This window comes from Saccoglossus kowalevskii, chromosome 4, assembly GCF_978046115.1.
Source record: "Saccoglossus kowalevskii chromosome 4, keSacKowa6.1, whole genome shotgun sequence".
Lineage (NCBI taxonomy): Eukaryota > Metazoa > Hemichordata > Enteropneusta > Harrimaniidae > Saccoglossus > Saccoglossus kowalevskii.
The window spans coordinates 20,798,553-20,817,757 of NC_140644.1; the positions used below are offsets into that span (position 1 = coordinate 20,798,553).

Here is a 19,205-nt window from a genome sequence, read left to right on the forward strand (position 1 = left end):
TTTTTTTAAAGTTCTGGGATGTGCGCTAAAAAGAAGCTGAGATATTTGCTAATTTGCATAACAATTCACTCAGTAAGAAGTTTGCTAATACTCATAATTAAAATGACTGTAACAGTTCCAAATTTAAATGTATTATCGTTTTGTTAAAAGTTAAATATAGTGCATAATATGGAGATCCCGTCATTTCTTTTTTTCACCATGTTTCTTTTTTAGTATTTATGTACAGCCTTGCTAAATCTTGCTTAGCATTCAAAAGAGAGAATGTTTGCACTTGTTATCTATATTTTAAAATCGTTTTTTGAGTATGTTCCATTATTCACAATTCTACAAAATTTTAACAGTCTATTGCCAGGAATATTTGGATAATAAGAAGCAAAACAAAAAATTTCACTCCCACGTGCCCACGAACCTACATCTCTACCTTATTTGGGTGTATATGATATGCTCCACACACAAAACATAGCTTGGTTAATTTGGATCCCGCGTATGTTTCAAACAAATGCCGTTGGTGGCAGCATACACACAATATACAGCCGAAATGAAACAAATGTAACAATGGGAACGTTGTATTCATTCCCCAGAAATATGTGAAGTTGACCCAGAAACTGTCCGATAGGATCAAAGCCAAGACGTAATGTTATGTTTATGACGCAGTTTACGAGTAATTTCTCAAAATTAACTGATTCATAACTGATATTATGAATTCAAAATGAATTAGATTAGCATACTCCGTCTAATTGTGGACCGTTGGTATTCATCGTTTTTTAAAAAAATATGTATCATTTCATGCCTTTTATCGACACCTAACATACATAGCGACCTAGACCCGTCACATTACAGCTTCTAAACCCAAATTCCCGATTAATTTTACACCTTGGGAAATAAAACACAAATCTCAAACATATTTTAAACTTTTATGCGTTTCAGAAAACTTTATTGTTTTCGTCATTTATTTTAAACCGGACATTTAAAGAACGCTCACCGGAAAACTTGTATACATTATTTTACATTATTCAGTTAACAATATGCACAAAAATATTCGCCGTTGAATGCTATCGGAAAATGTTGAAGGGCGGTAGTAGTCGCGCCACGCAGGCGCGAGATATATAGGTCGAGATATATGAAGAAAGATGGCGACTGTTGAGCAGATCAACGAGTCCTAACTGAGCATTAATTAAGTATTTTTGAAGGGTGATTGGAAGTTATCAAAGGAGTCACCGGTGATAATTAGTGCAAGTCGCGCCCAGGTCAAACCTCATACTTGTGATTTCAATTAGAAGAGCGCATTGGATTATGACAATCAATGTTTATCTGTTATTCAACACAAATGTCGCATATGCGCAGCGCGACGACTGCCGCCCTTTAAGTTTTTCGTCATTTGCGGCACATGAAGTATTTAATCATAATGCTAAAGTGCTCGGCTCCCTTATTTTGGAACGTCATAACACAACTGAATTCAATGTACAACTTTTGTAACTGTACCGGGCGCTACTTTTGACTGAAAACAGTTATTTTTACATTTGCGACGATGATTTGTTGTGTTGTGTCATTCGGCTCTGTTCTCAGATAAACACATCACCATGGGGGCGTTTTTGTTGTTGGTGGAAAAGAGTTAACTGCTAAGGATATACCACTTTGAAGTGATGACAATGATGTAAACCAATTGCACGTTGAACTACAATTGAAGAACACATGGCGAAATTATTGATTGGTTACTTACTAAAGTAGCAACATGGGGTGCAACGAGTAAAAAGTAAATTATTCTGTGATTCAGAAATTCTCTAAAACTTACCAAACCTGCTACTATTTCAACGTACACCTGAAAGCTTAGATATAGGCGAATATGTTTGCCTATGTGCATGTTTGTCTAAGGGATTACCTGGCGGTCAATTGCGCTATTGTGCTTTTCTTGAAAGCACCGTAGATTGTTATGGTAGTATGCTTAGTAACTTATAGAGAGTGTCTGAATCACAGATAAATAGTTTCTCTCTTGTTGCCACCTTAATAAAGCAATACACTGTGACCTAACTCATATGATGCATTGCACTGTCACTGTTAACTAAACTAACGCAAACCGGATATCTACTCATACATTATCATTAAAACAAAGCAAACAATAACAGTATATCTGAACCAGCCCTGTTTCCTGGGATATTCTACTATTATACATTCAATGTACTTGTTAGTAAATTTCAGCACCCGGCAATAATTAGCGTTTTACCCAAGTTTAGAAAAAGAATACTAACAAAACAATGGATGTGACTATGAAAGATGACTTCGTCAAAGAACTCCGAGATGTTTCAGTTTTGGGCTGCTTTGTTGTTCCGGCTGTCTCAGTCACAGTCACAGTCACAGCGCCGGCAGTTGTCTGCAGCGCGTTTTTACGGGGGACCATTTGAAATATTTTTGTGGGTGGATCGTTAGGCGGGTCGTTGATGGGACATTCTACATTCACATCAGTGATACGTTGAAAAAAGTTGTCAATGTCTAAAGTTTGTAGTGAGGCATGCATGGTGTCATTGCTGAATATATCACCACGGAATACGTCCTGTACGTAGCCACCATTGTAATATGGATTCTGATACAGCTTGTTGATTGATGCAGTGATCCTTTGGTCTGAAAAACAGAAACATGTTTATAGTTAGTCGATGAATCTGTTTATTTTAGAGCAGGGTAAATTATAATTATAGTAGAAGTATTATTGTTGTTCTTATTCTTGTTTTCCGCGCATATTTCCCATCTATATAACGCTAAACAATATATTGCACTTACCTTTGAGAATATAGAACACTTTCATGAATCCTGAGCTAAGGGTTTCAGCACCACTAAACACCTCATCGCATCGACTAAACGAACCACCGTAACGGACATTATATTGGTCAGTCACAGCTGTCTGTATATTTTTGAATGATTGCAACGGCTCAGGCTCGTACAGAGTCGACCTATAGAAGAAAGCACCACCACCACCGCTCGTTCCATCATTCAGTTGGCAAATGTTGTTGGACACTCCGAACGATGTATAGTTGGCCTGTGAAATATAATGGACCGCTACGCTCACTGCTCCTGATGGGTTGGTCACCACACTAACATGAACGATCACGGGGTCTGTGGAGAAACAATTGAATATATATTTAAATTCATATTATTGTAAGTTTATGGGAAATATAGGAATGTAATTGTACGTCTATAATGCAAACCAACTAGTTTTATTTTATCTTCAGTAGACAATGAAATAGTATTTTTGACTTGGGCAATTGTTTTAATTGTGTAAATTGAAAGCTTGATCCTAATAACTTGTATTATTTAATTTAAGAAAAGCATACATACCATCAACGCCTCTGAATTTAGCGACTTTTGTTGCAGTGAATTGTAGCTGTACCGCCATTCCCGTGACGTCTCGGGTACCACGGAATTCATCTATAATTGTTCCAAAGTCCGTTGGTTCCTATACAGAAGTAGAAGTATATTCCCACAAATCAAATATATCATAATCGAGAATGGCATTTCAATGTGAACTGTATGAACTCATGGTGTGCGATATATTACATCTCAGTGTGCTATAAAGACATTTGGAACGAGAATGGTAATTACAATTAGGCGAGCTTCCGGTCATGAAGATTCGTGCTCATACTCACCTCCAAGCTTATCTCCGGTGGTGTAACTACCAAATCCCTATCACAATTTTCAAAATTGACAAAGAACTGCATCGGATAACCTTCACTCAATGCTTCCCCAATTTGCGTCGAAGTCACCAACTGACTAAGGTACGGTGAGTCTATGTCAGAATAAAAATACCGCGTGTGTTATATAATATAGATCAAAATGAATACACTTGTTGATACCTCTATTATTTATGTATTATTTAGGTAGAACAATATATAAATACACAATTTATCTTTGAGGGATACAGTAACATGCCTAATCAAAATTTACTAATTACGTAAACTAAGGGGAACTTAGTGACACACATCATATGGTCAGTATATGATCTAATTCGTGTGGAATTATGGACCGAAAGGAATGTAGAATAGGCAGGGACGTCAAATGTTTTGACAATAACTATCATATAAAAGGAGTAATTGTGTAATTATGTTATTGACATCGAGGCATTCAAAGTCACCAGTATCGCCAATGCATCTGTTTTAGCATCAGTTCCTGTACCTTTTGACAAAAACACCTGATTTTATAGTTTGATAGACGTCTTAGCGATTGTATACACGTAACAAAACATTGTCAGCTACAATAACTATATGTGATTATGACTTTTCATAAGTTAGAGTTTTTGTTTTTGTTCTGCATAGTTAACATTTGGAAACGTCATATAACGTATTTAGTTCAGAATGACACAGTTAGACAAACGAGAAAGCCATTTTGAATCATATCCCTGCAAAGATTTACAAAGTGTATTGTAATTAAAATTGAATAAAAGAAAATGTGACCAATATACCAGGAGCTGTGGACTGCTCATCAACGCGTGGAACAAGTTTGAATATCGAGGCTGGTGGATCACTAGCTGGGTCTTCGAGGCTGCACAGCACCTCTTCATCCCTGACACTCGAGAAATCATCAAAATCTAAGGACGCCACTGACAGTTTCACTGTAGCATTTTTGAAGATGTCTACTCTGAATGTGTCTAATACAAATTCACCATTTAAAGTTGGATTGGCGGCAAACCTTCTAGTAGCAGTGGAAATTTGCTCACCTAGTAAACAACATATAGTATGGCGATAGTAGTGAGTTATCAGGACTTAACGTTTTCCTCACTAATTCCCTCCTTTCATAACACATTCACAAAATAATCCCGCTTAAAGTCTGCACTTTCTTTCAGAGAGTGGGACCAAAATAGACAATATTTTCAGTAAGAACTGAAAATTGACTCAAATTTTGTTTGTTGGCTTCAAAATTAGGGTTCATTTCCAGAAATATTGAAGTATATAAGAAAAAGGCGCAGGCAAATTTAGATGAGAAAGTCCGGTGGTGAAAAGCATCGCGAAGGAAAGAAGGGAAAATGTTTCTGTAATAACATTTGTCTACATTAATATTTTGTCTGAATTGGCTAACAAATACAACCAAAATACAGTTATCTTCGCCCAAATGCGGTTGCAGGCCTTTATACAGACCCGGAGTGTCTCCTCAGTGGATGTTTTGAGTTTGCCCACATATTCTGATGTGTTGGAAGACCAAGTCATATAGGATTTATGTTTTAGAATAACTTCCCACAAACAATAACAATCAAAAACAAAATATGCCTGGATTGTCCCTAAGCGATCCGAATCCATGATCGTGTTTCAAAACGAGTACACTAACCTCTTGTAATGTAATATTGTGGCATGTCCCCTGCACCCAACATATCTGAGCTACCACCAAAATCCCCACAACGCGTGAACACCACACCATACCGTACACTGTATCCATCAACCAGCGCTGACTCGATTTCATCATAGGTTGTCATAGCAACAGGTTCATACAAAGTCGACTTGTAAAAGAAGGCGCCCTCGTCGTTGGTACCGTCATTCAGCAGACAGTCGTTCTCAGATGTTCCAGCATTGACGAGTCCCTTACGTTGGATATAATGGGTATTGACGGTGACGTTGCCAGTTGGGTATAGCACAACCTCGGTGTGCACGTATATATGCTCTGAAATAATAACATATAAGACAATGGTGAACATTTAACAAAGCAATTAACTATATCACGTGTACCCTTGATGCGGATCGTTTGAAAGTCGACGTCCCAGGACAACATCTGAAAACAGGCTTACAATGTCACCATTCAGTATTTAAGTGGACCAATTGCAGGGGTAGCACTGTTATCTCAGTGTGTTGTCTAACCGTTAATTTATCGAGAATATCGTTGGTTCATACTACACACCAATGTGCAAAATAACATCCACAGTTTTTGAAGTAGTGTTACATATTTTTACATATTTGGTATAAATTGTGATATCAATAATTACCTAATACGCCAGGAAATTGCATGATATTTGTTGTAGTGAATCGCATGTCGACTGGTTCCCCAGTTACGTCTTGTGTCCCGCGGAATTCCGTGATAATCGAGCCGTACTGTGAAGGTGGCTGTAAGAGTGAAAACAATAATTATATTTTTTTGAATAAAATTATAGCTCTACCATGAAAATGAAAATGAATAATTTCTTCAGAAGAAATAATATTTTACACCATTCCGCATGATTTATCGGCGATTTGCTGTTGACCAATTCCACCTACCTGCAGGTCCACCTCGGGAATTGCAATAGGTATTTTCGTCGTTTCACATTTCTCAAAATCGACAAAAAATTTGACTGGGTATCCATCAACCAGAGCTTCTTTTACTTGCTTGGCATCCGTCAGCTGGTCATAACGCGAGGATTCTAGAAGATATTAAATAGTCGTTCATTATTATTTCAATAAATGAAATTTAAATGCAATCTGTCATGATGGTGTGTCAGAAGTCGCGGCGGTATCGACAATTGTTATTCTAGTTTTAGCATGTAAGATGTAACATAAATATATGAGTGGACAATTTTGTAAGAACTAAATCTCGACCAGAATTTGTGACCGAGTCACTTGGTAAGGTTGATGTAGTAGTACTATTTTTTTAAAGGATTGCAGCAATTTTTTGCAAAATGTATGTAGTTCTTACTACACGCGAGAGTGAATTATACTTACCGTCACACTGCACTGATATACAGCACGAAAGAAAAACAACGTATTTGAAAGAGATCATCGTGGGATGGTTGAGCGAGATCAATGATGTTTCCGCCAGTGATGTTAATCCTACGCCGGTTCGTAGTTTTATACTCTAGAGAGATATTTTATCGATTTATTGGTTATAAAATGATCACGAGATTTTCAATTTATTTCATACAAATAAGATAGTTGATGCCTGCTTTATTGCATTAATAAAGGCGACGATGAGTGAAACCAGGTTTTCGATCAAATGTGTTGAAATATACAAGAAACAACTATTAGTAGGAATAAAATAATTGGTTTGATTATTTCGAACTAATAGGTGAATTACGTGCATAATGATGTGATTCAATAAAGCCACACAGGTACAATGTCTCTCAACGCTACCTAATTTAATCAACACATCGAATTGACAAACATTGGAATCTACCTAACAATGTTGAGGGTGTCCGACACAAAGGTCAACTACAGGATCAGAGTTCAGGCTAGATGTGTCCTGAAAATGTTCGCGTACATTAGGGAGCATTCAACAGCCGTTACGAAGGCCAGTCTTTAGTTGTTATTGCCCCGATAAAATAACAATACAATTGACATAATATTCATCTGTTTAAATAAATGGTTTAATGCTTCTATTTTATTTGCAAAAGCCGTCAGATATAAAAGGGTCAAGCTGCCCTGATTCTCTGCAATACATAGGTACAAGTGTATCTCAACTTGAACTTGTTATTAGTGTGCCATTGACACTTGTTTTATAGGTCGAGTCACGAAATGTAAATATCAGTTTTATTGGGACCATAAATACGAACCAATACATATATCTACTTAAAGAAGACTTAAACTTAAACAAGTGATATATAGTTTAATTCATATCAAACAAGCACGTAGAAAACAAATTTACATAAAATAAAAGTACTTGTTGTTGTATCTGCTGACAGCGTCTCCTTACATACACCACCCCTCACGAAACACTTTTGTTCAAACACTACAATGCGAAGTAGTGGTAACCCAGTACCAGTAGTTTTCTATGCTGTATTGTACGCCAACAATTAAACTACCTTATGGATCTTGTTTATCGGTATCGAGGGGCATTGTACAGCCATATTACCATCAGTCGGGGTCCAATGTTCCCGACATCAAAATCTATGCAAGAACCGAAAGTTTATGTTTTCAGGTTTTTACATATAAATATGACGTCATATATGGATGCAATCAGCCAGTCTTTTTATATTGTAATCAAATTCATCTTAAACAAGTGTTATTTTTTAACCTTATTGTGACCTTATAGCCTGGCCCAATGCCATATTAACAGGACTGTAACAATTATATTGACGCCGTGAAAATGAAATTCTAAATGTAATTTCTTCATGAACCAATTGTCTGTTACAAACACTACGATAAAGACATTCCGTTTTCGACATTGTGAAATTATTTGGGGGGGGGGGGCGGCTGAAAACAAATGATTTTGAAAAGAGAATTCAGAAATTAAAGACATCAAAAATAATTCATCAAGAAATGTATTTCTTATGCACATCAGTGAGCATTTTCATAAATAATTATTACGCAATATTTCAGAAAAAATAACAACATAATTTGTATGACGGAAGCAAGAATAATTGAATTAAAAACTATGTACATGTAGTATTTTTAACAGCTGTTGTAAGAAAACGAAAAGTCTGTTTCGTAGTAGTGTTCAAAGTAGGTTATAAACAGAATGTTCAGTTTGTTTCCAAAGTATGTTTTTGCGCATGCGTTTTGAATTACTAATACGTACAACTAATTCCAAGTACATATTAACGTGTGCATATACTTTTAGAAACTGAAGACATGCGTAATATAACATTTGTGATATGTTGAGTTATTATTTCTTTCAAAAGCGAGGTAAAAATGGCTACCATGCGTCCATACAGTAAGCGTGACATTGAACATCGAAATCAGCACAAACAGCTTTCACAAATATTGCAAATTCATTGAAATAAAACATCGGTGTGCTTGCCGAAAAATAGTTATCCTATAAGAAGTAAGGAAGAGCTAGAACACTTCATGGAGAAATGTATCAAACAAATTTCAAGAATATGACAAGAAGGTATTTTACTAAAAGGTACGTACAAACAATCATCGACGGTTGGTTGGTGTTGGTTGGTGAAACTAGACTGTTCATGAGGGCACATTTTGATAAACACAATTTGGAGAATTCACATCGTTTGATGTTTTTCAGTGTACTCTCTATGTCAATGTTATTTTGTGTAACTTATATAAGTAACGCATCAAATGCAGGGACGAGGGGTATCTTATTACAGCTGGGTACATTTCACATATCAATGTTCAAGCGTATTGCCTTGCGTGACAGTGTTACTTCATTGAAAGAGCTAAACATAAAGTCCATATTAAAAGTGAAAATGAATCTTTCAATACATGGACTGAGGAGACTTCAGTAGCAGTATTATCTGTCGGAACTACGTCATCATCGGTAGGATCTACAGGTCCACCTGTGGGATCAACTGGGTCGTTGAATCCTATGGGTTGTAATCGGAAGATTTTCGTACTTGGGTCATGCTCGGGTTCGGCAACGCTGCGCGGGAATTTATTAAAAAAACAGCTCCAACCAAAGTCGTCGATATCTACCGCCGATATTATGAAATGTATACTTTCCCTGGTGAAGATCTCCATGCCAACCAGATCCAATACGAACGCCCTGCATTCGAGGAATGGGTTTGGCATAAACCGATTAGAGGTGCATAAGGTTTTCACATCTACAGAATAAACATTAAACAGCGTACTTATAATATATGATTCGATTAGACAAAGACATTGTCTAAAAAGAGTACAAGTACAGGGAGATAAATGCTAAATTAATCCACGTGATCAGTCTGGAGACATGAACTTATCAACGAGAATAGTTGTGTTCACGTTACACGAAGTACGGGCTAAGATTTAAGCTGATTTAGGCTTATCTAGCATATTTGCATTTCGGCTAGACCCAATTACGTCCACGCACAGGGAGGGCCAGTCGTTAGCACGGGCTAAGGGGTGCCATTAGTCGGTGACCTTTGGTAAGCCGCTATTTACGAACGAAAAATGGATGACATGCGCGAGGTTCTATTTCTGCTGCTGGCATGTTTCGTTCCCGGGTTTCGTTCTAATTTTGAAGCGACGTGCACAGGAACACGAGAGGAGACGGACCCAACTTATTTGGATGCACATAAACAGTATACAACGGGCGTAACAGAATACAGAGTTTTATTAATGCATGTCATAGACAGCGAACCAAATTTATTTTGTCTACGATTGGAGCTGCTGCATGCTGTACGCTCTACTACAGTGACCCGATTAGTGTGGAAGCGAGCGCGGAGTAATGACTGGTGGAATAGTGTCGTTATACGAACATGGGACAATTTTTACACCCAAAGGTCGCCGCAGAGGGCGCTTAGCCCTGGGCTAATCGTTCGCGCATACTTCGTTAGCCCGTGCTAAGGTCTAGACCGCGTCTTAAATTCGGGTCAGATTTAACCCGTACTTAGCATTCCTTAGCCCGTGCTAAGCGTTCACGCACGTTTTCTTAGCACGGGCTAAGGAATTTGACCTCTTAGCCCGTGCTAAGGAGCTGTGCGTGAACGCAACTAATATTTTCTAAACACAATTTACACTTGTGGTCAAATTATTAATTTCTTAACGTTCTTTTTATAGTGTCGGTAAGTTTAAAACATTGCTACGATAGTTTCTACAAAGGCGATTATGATAAGGATTACTATTTAATATTAGTGGATAGTGGCCATTTTGGCACTGTTGTAACGTTTTAACATATGTTCCTATGGCAGAGATATTATTATGCCATATCTAAAATTTTAGGCTAGTGAAATCATCGTATATATATTGTTAATAATAGAGAACGTTTTAAAAAATGTCGAAAAATTCAATTTTCTTTAGCATTGTGTTCTATGGAATTGTTATAAAATAGCGATTTCTCATAGCAAGGTCACTGTAACGAATAATGCTATCTGATTGTGCCATAGAACAATATCACCAAGATTGTATTATAAGTTAATGTAATCCAATTTAAAAGAATAACTCATTTAACAATAACCGAATCATAATTCTATACCTACCTCTTTTCATGTGGTAAGATGAGAGTCAGCCACCCCCTAATGAGTCGACACTTGCTGAAGCCTCACTACATTTGGAGTACGACGCCGTATAACGTATCATGTCACCACGTAGAAACGAGGGTTGTATCGCCGAATACGTCGTCATAGCAACCGGATCATACACCGTGGATTTGAAGAAATATGCGCCGCCGTTATTCATGCCATCGCTGAGGGCATATACAGCGTTAGTGACGGCGAACCGCTCTACGTGGTGTAGTCTCCTCATCACATAGTGGGTGAAAACAGTGATAGTACCATCTATGTCACATTTCGTCGCTATACTCACAATAATGTGCTCTGTAAAACAGTTTTTAATATTTATATTCATGAATGTGGGTTAAAACGGCGAATAATACGACGCAATTAACATAAACCTGTCCTGCAATTTCGATTTAATTTGTAAGAACTGAGCCACCGCAAAATACAGACTTAAGACCACAATAATAATGATGCTGATAGATATTAACACATAAGACTGTATAAGTTGGGATATATTTATCGTACTGTAGAACATCACACATGTCTCAATAAAATTGTTGTCATTTTATTCGTGTTTGATACATGACATTGACATTTTACATAACATTGACGTCAAGTTCACGCACTTTTTTTTCTCTTTTACGAGATATAAATGGCATTAAGTGATATATATAATGTAAACTTGGTGCCAATGCGAATCATTTTCATAATTTGCATACATTCTTGCGGTTGTTCTACGGCCAATCATGTATACAGCGATGCAACGAGGTGTTCTAAAACATTTGCTGCGAGCAGGGTTCGAACCAGGGCGGGGAGACCCCATTGGATTTCAAGTCCAACGCCTTAACCACTCGGTCACCAGAGCAGTTTATGAAATGACAAGTGCTCCTACAAATTTTGACTGCAAATTAGCGGTCATAGTATTTGCATTTGCTACATTACATTGCCATGTTACATAACATTGACGTCAAGTTCACGTACCTGTTTTTTTCTTTTACGAGATGTAAAATTGCATTAAGTGATATGTATAATGTAAACTTGGTGCCAATGCGAATTATTTTCTTAATTTGCATGCGTTTTTGCAGTTGATCTACGGCCAATCATGTATAAAGCGGTGCAACGAGGTGTTCAAAAATATTCGCTGCTAGCAGGGTTCGAACCCACCCAATTATATTTGAAGTGCAAAGACTTAACCACTCGGCCATCAGAGCAGTTGATGCAATGACAAGTGCTCCTACAAATTTTGACTTCAAATTAGCGGTCATTGTATTTGCATTTGCTACATTACATTGCCATGTTACATAACATTGACGTCAAGTTCACGTACCTGTTTTTTTCTTTTACGAGATGTAAAATTGCATTAAGTGATATGTATAATGTAAACTTGGTGCCAATGCGAATTATTTTTTTAATTTGCATGCGTATTTGCAGTTTATCTACGGCCAATCATGTATAAAGCGGTGCAACGAGGTGTTCAAAAATATTCGCTGCGAGCAGGATTCGAACCCGCGCGGGGAGACCCAATTAGAATTTGAAGTCCAAAGACTTAACCACTCGGCCATCACATCAGTTGATGCAATTAAAAGTGCTCCTAAAAATGTTGGCTGCAAAATTGTTGTGATTTTATTTGCGTTCGTGACATGACTTTGCCATGTTACATCACATTGACGTCAAGTTCACGCAACAGTTTTTCTTTTTTAGGAGATGAAAATAGTCATTGTATTTGCATTTGCTACATTACATTGCCATGTTACATAACACTGACGTCAAGTTCACGCACTTGTTTTTCTCTTTTACGAGATGTAAATGGCATTAAGTGATATATATATAATGTAAACTTGGTGCCAATGCGAATTTTCTTAATTTGCATGTGTTCTTGCGGTTGTTCTACGGCCAACAATGTATAAAGCGGTTGAACGAGGTGCTCAAAAACCTTCGTTGCGAGCAGGGTTCGAACCTGCGCGGGGAGACCACATTGGATTTCAAGTCCAACGGCTTAACCACTCGGCCATCACAGAAGTTGATGCAATGAAAAGTGCTCCTAAAAAATATGGCTGAAAATTTGTTGTCATTTTAATTGCATATGTGTTCCATGACATTGCCATGTTACATAACATTGACGTCAAGTTCACGCACCTGTTTTTCTCTTTTAAGAGATGTAAATGCATTAAGGTAGCGAGAAAGGAAATTTTCACTTTTTTCTTGATTTTTCAAAAATTGATAAAACGGTTACTTTAGACCTTGATACATCACCCCAGGTTTACAAAAGATCGAAATTGCGAAATAACGTTGCTCAAATTAGTGTTTTAAAACACTAGCAGAAAAGACTACAACTGCCGTTTCGTGGATATTTGCATAGTGTTTATCTTTGGAAGGAATTAAATGATAAAATCTTATCTGTATACTCTGTTGTTGACGATTCTGATATAACGGGTGATAAGCTTCCAGTTGCAAACAATGCGTGTTTATCTAACGTCCATTGTCAGCATTATTGTCAGTCGAGACTTCGTCGGAGAAACATGGTCATACAGTACTCATTTCGCCCAACCTTCCGCTTTTACATCGACCGCTTATCGCTTAATTTCCGACCACGCGGTCTTGTCCGACCGGAAACCGACCGCATTTTAATCGTGTTTTTTTTTTCGCTCGCTCGCTTATTGAAAACATTGACCGCTTGCCCTAACACTGAAAACTGGCACATGGGTGGTCGAAATGGTGGTTTTGATAGTGAAGTGTGAACATACAACTAGTATTAACTATTATTACATTCTGAACGACACTTCAAATCTAATAGCTGTATTACACTTGTATCGTGAAAGCAACTGAACTGGGACCTCTTGTTACGTGTTTTGGGTGCTTGTTCTAGATGTAATATTTTTATTTTTATTTTAATGAGACAGTTACGTGAAAAAAAGCCTAGGTAACTCCTTTTGACAGAGCAGAGAAACGAGGAAATGTTAGTGATTAATTCCAAAAATAACGATATCGAATCCATATCGGTCCACGTCTGGTAAAATTCATTGACATTCAATTTTTAAAATTAAGTCACGATCATTGAATGAGCTCGGTCTATACTGTATACGTACCGCAAAAGTGTTCCCACAAAAAATATTTTCGACTAAAAACGGCCACATGCCCTGAACAAATCGAACAGAGCTTGACATGTATGAATAATTTATTGGGCTTAAAAGAAAAACGTGTCAAATCTAGTTATAGCCATAACTATTTGGTGGCCAGTCGATGAAAAATTCAATGTCCTTCAGGGCTGAAAATCATCGACGCTACTCTGGTTTACTTTATTTCACAACTTGCAGAGAAAACTGATTCGCGTGAGCTCTAATGTATCTTAACCTAGTATTTTCTTTTTGAACTAAGGTCAAATTCCATCAGTTTGTCAAAATATATGTTTTTCAGCGAATAATTTTGAAGCCTGTCACAGCACAAACAACTATGTGAATCGACGCCGGTGATTGGATTGTACGACGACCTTCAATTAGCGTCAAATATGCTTTGTTACAACATCATTGATTGGCTGAGAGTCACCTGATTGGAGCACGAACTGGGTCACAGAACCATATTTGTCCGTATAATCAACAGGACTTTGCAAAATAACCACACCCACATTTTCAATCTTTTTTAGCGCGGAAGTTGCCAACAAATGTAAAAAAAATCGTGAATTTCACGGATTCGAATAAAATAAAGCAAGCGATTGATAAGGATGATTATTAATATTTTCCCCGATGCTCTTCGAATTTATATTTTTTTTATTTCAAGGTAAAAAATGGCTAGTTGAAGTTGCATCGTCCTCAATGCGATTGTTTCACCGCGAACAACTCTAGCTCTGTTTTGGGCATGGTTTATTTTTGCGATGTAAAATAAAATATATATTAAAATAATAATACTTGATTAATTATTTGGGGTTTCAGCCCACAAATTACGGACATGATCTCCATGAATTACGGTCAATGTTTGTCTTCTCTCGGCTGATTGTCACGGTGTTGATCGACGCCCTTCCTAAACTCAGTATGGAGAAACCAATGGGGATCGACATTCCAAACAAACAATCGAAATTATCAACGAAAGACGAGATTTTTCTAGATATTTACAAACATACTGTCATGACAAACATATGTAAAATTAACAAATACACAAAGAGGTGTAATATTAGGTTTTATTTTAGGCTTAGAAATATTTTCTTTCACTCAGCCCATGTATGTAACTGCCATTTAGCTTTACGGTCCTTCAGCATCGGGGGAAAACAACAATAATTATACAAAACACATTGCGAAGACTCAACAATCAGGAAAGAAACCCCAGACAACCATGTCGTACTTGTGTTGAAATACATTTTGTATTTCACGTCAGAATATTGTTTAAAATAAAATATTCAGTCCACGCCAAAATCGAGGTCAAAGGGTCAGGTTGCGTGCATATAATTATATATAGTTAAAACAAAAAGTCTTTGAACTTTTGTCATCTGTTCAACATCTATAAAAACCAGAAAGACAATTATAAGACAATGTGAACCTCGGAAATTATTCTGTTAGTCCGAATTTTAAATGCGCGCGAGCGAGCAGGTTGGCGGTGATATTTCGGGGTTTGCGCGGTCGAAAAAAAGCGGAAACTGTTAGGTTGAATTCAACAAGCGGTCGCAAAAGCGAGAGAAAAAGGTGATTGGAAAGCGGAAGCGGGCGGGAGGTTGTGCGAAAGGAGTACTGTAACTTTGCACAACTTTCTTTTAAATCGTTTTATTTTCCAAGTCAATATTCTATTTTACTAATACATTTTTTTCTAACGCAATGGCGAAGAAAAGAAAGAAAGCGTTGACAGACGAGGCAAAGAAAAATCTGCCACTCAGTGTCGCACTCTGACACAGCAATTTTTTTTCAAACATCGGCCATTTTGTTTCACCATGAAAACCGTTTTATTAGATGTCTTATCTGAGACACTTAAAGGATTAGCTTGTTTGTAAACTGTCAGCGTGTACAGTGGGACAGTAATGTTTGTCAGAGGATTATCCCTCGTTGTTCGTTTGCATAACAATGGAAAACCCGAACGTTCCTGGAGTACGGACTCAAATGCCAGCAGTTTTTTTCATTTTTCACGCTCGAGCTTGAAATTATTCATTATCTGACACTCTTTATGAGTTCTATGATATCAGTGGTTAATATGTTTGGCCATTTTTAGTGTATATTTATAATAATGCAGCAAATCTACAGTGTTTTATTAACCAAAACTGTTTTTCGCGTTTTTCTCGAGTTGAAGTTTTGATCGAGAACGACTCATTGGGACCGCCGCCAAATCAAGTGCGTTCGGACTAGAACATTCAAACTTGCAGTTATCGTTCAAAAGATAATGATGGTGCGAAATATGTCTGGGTTTTTAAAGAAAATGCTTTGTCACAGAATAATAGTCTGTTAAAGGTGCCAAGTATGAAATAATTTTGGGACAAAAAAACAAACCTGCATAGAAATCGGAATAATAGGTCTTTTGATTATCGGAGACGAATTTCAATGGACTTGATTACGGACAATGCATAACTTAAATTTCACCAGGAAATTCCGCAGTGTGCTCTCGCAATCGCGTACTTAGTCATTTTTACAAGGTTCGCCATTTTTTATGTCACGTGATAATTATGTAAACAATGTCTGTCCAGTTTGTGGAAACTTGCACCTCTATACTTAGTCTTTTGATATATATAACCTAAATTACTGTTCTGAACGAGACAACAGATAGAGAATGTTTTATTTAAAAACGTCACAAAACCTTCTCGCTACCTTAAGTCATATATATATAATGTAAACTTGGTGCCAATGCGAATCATTTTCTTAATTTGCATGCGTTCTTGCGGTTGATCTACGGCCAATCATGTATACAGCGATGCAAGGAGGTGTTCTAAAACCTTCGCTGCGAGCAGGGTTCGAAGCAGCGCGGGGAGACCCCATTGGATTTCAAGTCCAACGCCTTAACCACTCGGCCACCAGAGCAGTTGATGCAATGACAAGTGCTCCTACAAATTTTGACTGCAAATTAGCGGTCATTGTATTTGCATTTGCTACATTACATTGCCATGTTACATAACATTGACGTCAAGTTCACGTACCTGTTTTTTTCTTTTACGAGATGTAAAATTGCATTAAGTGATATGTATAATGTAAACTTGGTGCCAATGCGAATTATTTTCTTAATTTGCATGCGTTTTTGCAGTTGATCTACGGCCAATCATGTATAAAGCGGTGCAACGAGGTGATCAAAAATATTCGCTGCGACCACTCGGCCATCACAGCAGTTGATGCAATGACAAGTGCTCCTAAAAATGTTGGCTTAAAATTTGTTGTTATTTTATTTGCATTTGTTAAATGACATTGACATGTTACATAACATTGACGTCAAATTCACGCACTTGTTTTTCTGTTTTACGAGATTTAAATGGCATTAAGTCATATATATATAATTTAAACTTGGTGCCAATGCGAATCATTTTCATAATTTGCATTCATTCTTGCGGTTGATCTACGGCCAATCATGTATACAGCGGTGCAACGAGGTGTTCTAAAACATTCGCTGCGAGCAGGGTTCGAACCTGCGCGGGGAGACCCCATTGGATTTCGAGTCCAACGCCTTAACCACTCGGCCATCACAGCAGTTGATGCAATGACAAGTGCTCCTAGAAATTTTGGCTGAAAATTTGTTGTTATTTTATTTGTATTTGTTACATAACATTGACGTCAAGTTCACGCATTTGCTTTTATTTTTTACGAGAAGTAAATGGCATTAAGTGATATATATATAATGTAAACTTGGTGCCAATGCGAATCATTTTCTTAATTTGCATGCGTTCTTTCGGTTGATCTACGGACAATCATGTATAATGCGGTGCAACGAGGTGTTCTAAAAATTCGCTGCGAGCAGGGTTCGAACCTGCGCGGGAAGACCCCATTGGATTTCGAGTCCAACGCCTTAACCACTCGCCCATCACAGCATTTGATGCAATGACAAGTGCTCCTAAAAATGTTGGCTTAAAATTTGTTGTTATTTTATTTGCATTTGTTACATAACATTGCCATGTTACATAACATTGACGTCAAGTTCACGCACTTGTTTTTCTCTTTTAAGAGATGTAAATGGCATTAAGTCATATATATATAATTTAAACTTGGTGCCAATGCGAATCATTTTCATAATTTGCATTCATTCATGCGGTTGATCTACGGCCAATTATGTATACAGCTGCTCAACGAGATGTTCTAAAACATTCGCTGCGAGCAGGGTTCGAACCTGCGCGGGGAGAACCCATTGGATTTCAAGTCCAACGCCTTAACCACTCGGCCATCACAGCAGTTGATGCAATGACAAGTGCTCCTAAAAATGTTGGCTTAAAATTTGTTGTTATTTTATTTGCATTTGTTACTTGACATTGACATGTTACATAACATTGACGTCAAATTCACGCACTTGTTTTTCTGTTTTACGAGATTCAAATGGCATTAAGTCATATATATATAATTTAAACTTGGTGCCAATGCGAATCATTTTCATAATTTGCATTCATTCTTGCGGTTGATCTACGGCCAATTATGTATACAGAGGCTCAACGAGGTGTTCTAAAACATTCGCTGCGAGCAGGGTTCGAAACTGCGCGGGGAGACCCCATTGGATTTCAAGTCCAACGCCTTAACCACTCGGCCATCACAGCAGTTGATGCAATGACAAGTGCTCCTAAAAATGTTGGCTTAAAATTTGTTGTTATTTTATTTGAATTTGTTACATAACATTGACGTCAAATTAACGCACTTGTTTTTCTTTTTTACAAGATTTAAATGGCATTAAGTCATATATATATAATATAAACTTGGTGCCAATGCGAATCATTTTCATAATTTGCATTCATTCTTGCGGTTGATCTACGGCCAATTATGTAAACAGCGGCTCAACGAGGTGTTCTAAAACATTCGCTGCGAGCAGGGTTCGAACCTGCGCGGGGAGACCCTATTGGATTTCGAGTCCAACGCCTTAAGCACTCGGCCATCACAGCAGTTGATGTAATGACAAGTGCTCCTAAAAATTTGTCTTAAAATTTGTTGTTATTTTATTTGCATTTGTTACATGACATTGCCATGTTACATAACATTGACGTCAAATTCACGCACTTGTTTTTCTTTTTTACGAGATGTAGATGGCATTAAGTCATATATTTATAATTTAAACTTGGTGCCAATGCGAATCATTTTCATAATTTGCATTCATTCATGCGGTTGATCTACGGCCAATTATGTATACAGCGGCTCAACGAGGTGTTCTAAAACATTCGCTGCGAGCAGGGTTCGAACCTGCGCGGGGAGACGCCATTGGATTTCGAGTCCAACGCCTTAACCACTCGGCCACCAGAGCAGTTGAT

The 19,205-nt window shown here is 37.5% G+C and overlaps 9 non-coding genes across 9 annotated transcripts; all 9 read right to left on the reverse strand.

Moving 5' to 3' along the window:
- Window positions 1-11,590: 11,590 nt before the first annotated feature.
- On the reverse strand, window positions 11,591-11,672 carry TRNAS-UGA (transfer RNA serine (anticodon UGA)). Its single transcript has one exon. It is a non-coding gene; the product is annotated as a tRNA-Ser (tRNA).
- Window positions 11,673-12,741: 1,069 nt separating this feature from the next.
- On the reverse strand, window positions 12,742-12,825 carry TRNAS-UGA (transfer RNA serine (anticodon UGA)). Its single transcript has one exon. It is a non-coding gene; the product is annotated as a tRNA-Ser (tRNA).
- A 3,887-nt stretch (window positions 12,826-16,712) lies between these two features.
- TRNAS-UGA (transfer RNA serine (anticodon UGA)) lies at window positions 16,713-16,794 on the reverse strand. The gene has a single exon. It is a non-coding gene; the product is annotated as a tRNA-Ser (tRNA).
- A 575-nt stretch (window positions 16,795-17,369) lies between these two features.
- Window positions 17,370-17,451, reverse strand: TRNAS-CGA (transfer RNA serine (anticodon CGA)). The gene has a single exon. It is a non-coding gene; the product is annotated as a tRNA-Ser (tRNA).
- A 256-nt stretch (window positions 17,452-17,707) lies between these two features.
- Window positions 17,708-17,789, reverse strand: TRNAS-CGA (transfer RNA serine (anticodon CGA)). Its single transcript has one exon. It is a non-coding gene; the product is annotated as a tRNA-Ser (tRNA).
- Window positions 17,790-18,064: 275 nt separating this feature from the next.
- Window positions 18,065-18,146, reverse strand: TRNAS-UGA (transfer RNA serine (anticodon UGA)). Its single transcript has one exon. It is a non-coding gene; the product is annotated as a tRNA-Ser (tRNA).
- A 275-nt stretch (window positions 18,147-18,421) lies between these two features.
- Window positions 18,422-18,503, reverse strand: TRNAS-UGA (transfer RNA serine (anticodon UGA)). Its single transcript has one exon. It is a non-coding gene; the product is annotated as a tRNA-Ser (tRNA).
- A 257-nt stretch (window positions 18,504-18,760) lies between these two features.
- TRNAS-CGA (transfer RNA serine (anticodon CGA)) lies at window positions 18,761-18,842 on the reverse strand. Its single transcript has one exon. It is a non-coding gene; the product is annotated as a tRNA-Ser (tRNA).
- A 274-nt stretch (window positions 18,843-19,116) lies between these two features.
- On the reverse strand, window positions 19,117-19,198 carry TRNAS-CGA (transfer RNA serine (anticodon CGA)). Its single transcript has one exon. It is a non-coding gene; the product is annotated as a tRNA-Ser (tRNA).
- Window positions 19,199-19,205: the final 7 nt, after the last annotated feature.